Source organism: Schistocerca serialis, unplaced genomic scaffold (genome assembly GCF_023864345.2).
Source record: "Schistocerca serialis cubense isolate TAMUIC-IGC-003099 unplaced genomic scaffold, iqSchSeri2.2 HiC_scaffold_1198, whole genome shotgun sequence".
NCBI classification, from domain to species: Eukaryota; Metazoa; Arthropoda; class Insecta; order Orthoptera; family Acrididae; genus Schistocerca; species Schistocerca serialis.
Window position 1 is genome coordinate 150,001 of NW_026047401.1, and position 5,000 is coordinate 155,000.

General features: G+C 53.7%; 1 non-coding gene across 1 annotated transcript in view; it reads left to right on the forward strand.

The window, feature by feature from the left end:
- Positions 1-3,360: 3,360 nt before the first annotated feature.
- LOC126435219 (small subunit ribosomal RNA) overlaps positions 3,361-5,000 on the forward strand; it is a 1,910-nt gene continuing 270 nt past the window's right edge. Inside the window, exon 1 of the ribosomal RNA XR_007579775.1 lies at positions 3,361-5,000. This exon is cut by the window's right edge and continues 270 nt beyond it. This is a non-coding gene — a ribosomal RNA (small subunit ribosomal RNA).

The window sequence follows — 5,000 nt, forward strand, 5'->3', positions numbered from 1 at the left end:
CAGAAAACGGAATATCCCACCCCCCCGACAACCACCATTGCTCAGCTAAGCCACCAACACCCACACATGTCCTACACAGGGGTGCACCCAACATCACAATACTGCCTCCTCTCACAGCACACAAACAATGGCAGGAATGAAAGACACAGGTCTGCCACAAGCATGGAATCGGAGCGCCGCCTGTCATGAGCCAAAGGTGCATCCTGACGTGGCAAATCAGATGATGCCGCAGGCATCCACTTACTATAATCACAATCAACAAACCGACCGGCCGCCCCCCCCCCCCCCCCCATTACACCTTTCCATACAACAATGTGTACCTTAACCTAAACTATACTGTACCTTAACCTAAACTATACTGTACCTTAACCTAAACTATACTGTACCTTAACCTAAACTATACTGTACCTTAACCTAAACTATACTGTACCTTAACCTAAACTATACTGTACCTTAACCTAAACTATACTGTACCTTAACCTAACCTATACGGTACCTCAACCTAACCTATATTGTGCCTCAACCTAACCTATGTTGCGCCTTAACCTAACCTATGTTGCGCCTTAACCTAACCTATGTTGCGCCTTAACCTAACCTATGTTGCGCCTTAACCTAACCTATGTTGCGCCTTAACCTAACCTATGTTGCGCCTTAACCTAACCTATGTTGCGCCTTAACCTAACCTATGTTGCGCCTTAACCTAACCTATGTTGCGCCTTAACCTAACCTATGTTGCGCCTTAACCTAACCTATGTTGCGCCTTAACCTAACCTATGTTGCGCCTTAACCTAACCTATGTTGCGCCTTAACCTAACCTATGTTGCGCCTTAACCTAACCTATGTTGCGCCTTAACCTAACCTATGTTGCGCCTTAACCTAACCTATGTTGCGCCTTAACCTAACCTATGTTGCGCCTTAACCTAACCTATGTTGCGCCTTAACCTAACCTATGTTGCGCCTTAACCTAACCTATGTTGCGCCTTAACCTAACCTATGTTGCGCCTTAACCTAACCTATGTTGCGCCTTAACCTAACCTATGTTGCGCCTTAACCCAACCTATGTTGCGCCTTAACCCAACCTATGTTGCGCCTTAACCCAACCTATGTTGCGCCTTAACCCAACCTATGTTGCGCCTTAACCCAACCTATGTTGCGCCTTAACCCAACCTATGTTGCGCCTTAACCCAACCTATGTTGCGCCTTAACCCAACCTATGTTGGGCCTTAACCCAACCTATGTTGGGCCTTAACCCAACCTATGTTGGGCCTTAACCCAACACACGTTGGGCCTTAACCCAACACACGTTGGGCCTTAACCCAACACACGTTGGGCCTTAACCCAACACACGTTGGGCCTTAACCCAACACACGTTGGGCCTTAACCCAACACACGTTGGGCCTTAACCCAACACACGTTGGGCCTTAACCCAACACACGTTGGGCCTTAACCCAACACACGTTGGGCCTTAACCCAACACACGTTGGGCCTTAACCCAACACACGTTGGGCCTTAACCCAACACACGTTGGGCCTTAACCCAACACACGTTGGGCCTTAACCCAACACACGTTGGGCCTTAACCCAACACACGTTGGGCCTTAACCCAACACACGTTGGGCCTTAACCCAACACACGTTGGGCCTTAACCTGCTCTGTAATTGTCATACGACGCGTTAAATTAGTGTAGTGTTGCCTAACTGCAACCCCCGCAATATAGTTTGCTACTCGCACTGCCCGGTCCCCAGTGTATCGCTTCATGTTAAACACCTTGCAGCTATACACTGTAATGTGGATGGCAGCAGGACGTACATGCTCAATGCCCTTTGCAGTTGTTCATTGGCATTTGCAGTTGTTCATTGGCATTCGCATGGCGAAGCACTTAGCCTACGCTGTGGTACGGCCTGTGTCAACTGTCCGCTGATGTTGTACGTCCAAATCACACACTGTACTGCACATTGGTCCTCATGTACTGAATGATACATCGTGGTACATGTGACCGTACAACGACTGCGCCAACAACGGCGAACCATGCGGTCCAAATGTTGTGCACTCAGCTACGTGTCGTCTCCCTATAAGAGCTGGATTGCAGTGTGGTATGCCCTGGATGGCGATCAGCATGAGCCGTCTGTTGATGTAGTGGCGCGTGTTGTCAGACGTAGTCGTCTCTTCTCACACACCGTGATAGCATGGTGCACTGCGTTCCACATCTGCGACATGCGACAGAGGCCGGTTGACAGTCGTTCGCGCAATGGACATCGCATACGTACGGGGGCCACCTTCCACGTGTTCGCGAAGCGTGCACATGTTGTTGCGTGTATGTGGGCAGACATAGTGTGTCGTGACACCTGACACAGGCATGCAACAATCGTTGAATTTGCAAATGGCGATGGACGCCTACGTTTGCTGGTGACGTTACGCAAATGAACAACTGGTAAACCGTTGTGGTGCGGTTGTTCTCGCTAGAGGTGAATCAGTGATGGCGACGATCGGTTGAGCTACCAACCGGTTGTTCCAGCGATACCCACCATGCCCACGAACGTGAATGGCATCTGGGTGTGAAGCGATACGCGGCGGTGGCTGGGTGGGACCGTCCCCGGCCGGTGAGGGGGGGCCTCCCGGCGTGCTGGCCGCGCGGTGCGTGGGCGCACGCGCTACAGCCGGCTGGTGGGGGCGGCCAGTGGCAGGCGCGCCGGCCGACGGAGGCGGCAGGCGGCGCAGCTGCGCGCCGGCGCACCCTGCACGCGGCGCCGTGCGGCCAAAGTAGGTCCTCGCGGGCCCGGTGCGAAGCGCGGTGGACATCTGCAGTGTGCTGGTCCGATTGAGGACTGTGTGCGCTGAGGATGCGCCGCCGCCCGGCGCTCGGCGCCGCGACGCCGTCTGCTGCTCGGTCGCCTCTGCGGTTCTCGCAGGTGGTTTGTATCGCAGCTGTGCGGACGTGTTGGCGCGTGCGCTGTGCTGGGAGAGTTCGCTTCGGCACCCAAGTGGGGCTTTTGTCCTTCTGTGGCGCTGGCGTTGGAGCTGCCGGTCACCGTAGGTGGCGCGTGTTGTCTCCCGCCGGCAATGCCACGACAGCACGCTCCCGGGCCTCTGTCGGCAGCGGCAAGCTCAGTTGGGAGCACGGGTGGTCGCACCTAAAGCGTCTACTCGCCAAACCCCGGGCGATTGCGCCTCTCTCGAACCCGACCAAGTACTTAGGACGGCGCTGCGCGCCGCCGGGACCTGAGAGGGTTTCGAGGTGTATGGTGCAGGGGAGCTCAGCCTCCTCCTGTTTGCAGAATAATTGAGCGGACGCTTGCGTGTTCGCGCGGGCCCCCGGGACACACTCCCGGGCGGCCGGCTGCTCAGCTCTAGTTGACGCAGCTCCCTGGTTGATCCTGCCAGTAGTCATATGCTTGTCTCAAAGATTAAGCCATGCATGTCTCAGTACAAGCCGCATTAAGGTGAAACCGCGAATGGCTCATTAAATCAGTTATGGTTCCTTAGATCGTACCCACGTTACTTGGATAACTGTGGTAATTCTAGAGCTAATACATGCAAACAGAGTCCCGACCAGAGATGGAAGGGACGCTTTTATTAGATCAAAACCAATCGGTCGGCTCGTCCGGTCCGTTTGCCTTGGTGACTCTGAATAACTTTGGGCTGATCGCACGGTCCTCGTACCGGCGACGCATCTTTCAAATGTCTGCCTTATCAACTGTCGATGGTAGGTTCTGCGCCTACCATGGTTGTAACGGGTAACGGGGAATCAGGGTTCGATTCCGGAGAGGGAGCCTGAGAAACGGCTACCACATCCAAGGAAGGCAGCAGGCGCGCAAATTACCCACTCCCGGCACGGGGAGGTAGTGACGAAAAATAACGATACGGGACTCATCCGAGGCCCCGTAATCGGAATGAGTACACTTTAAATCCTTTAACGAGTATCTATTGGAGGGCAAGTCTGGTGCCAGCAGCCGCGGTAATTCCAGCTCCAATAGCGTATATTAAAGTTGTTGCGGTTAAAAAGCTCGTAGTTGGATTTGTGTCCCACGCTGTTGGTTCACCGCCCGTCGGTGTTTAACTGGCATGTATCGTGGGACGTCCTGCCGGTGGGGCGAGCTGAAGGCGTGCGACGCGCCTCGTGCGTGCTCGTGCGTCCCGAGGCGGACCCCGTTGCAATCCTACCAGGGTGCTCTTGAGTGAGTGTCTCGGTGGGCCGGCACGTTTACTTTGAACAAATTAGAGTGCTTAAAGCAGGCAAGCCCGCCTGAATACTGTGTGCATGGAATAATGGAATAGGACCTCGGTTCTATTTTGTTGGTTTTCGGAACCCGAGGTAATGATTAATAGGGACAGGCGGGGGCATTCGTATTGCGACGTTAGAGGTGAAATTCTTGGATCGTCGCAAGACGAACAGAAGCGAAAGCATTTGCCAAGTATGTTTTCATTAATCAAGAACGAGAGTTAGAGGTTCGAAGGCGATCAGATACCGCCCTAGTTCTAACCATAAACGATGCCAGCCAGCGATCCGCCGCAGTTCCTCCGATGACTCGGCGGGCAGCCTCCGGGAAACCAAAGCTTTTGGGTTCCGGGGGAAGTATGGTTGCAAAGCTGAAACTTAAAGGAATTGACGGAAGGGCACCACCAGGAGTGGAGCCTGCGGCTTAATTTGACTCAACACGGGAAACCTCACCAGGCCCGGACACCGGAAGGATTGACAGATTGATAGCTCTTTCTTGATTCGGTGGGTGGTGGTGCATGGCCGTTCTTAGTTGGTGGAGCGATTTGTCTGGTTAATTCCGATAACGAACGAGACTCTAGCCTGCTAACTAGTCGCGTGACATCCTTCGTGCTGTCAGCGATTACTTTTCTTCTTAGAGGGACAGGCGGCTTCTAGCCGCACGAGATTGAGCAATAACAGGTCTGTGATGCCCTTAGATGTTCTGGGCCGCACGCGCGCTACACTGAAGGAATCAGCGTGTCTTCCTAGGCCGAAAGGTCGGGGTAACCCGCTGAACCTCCTTC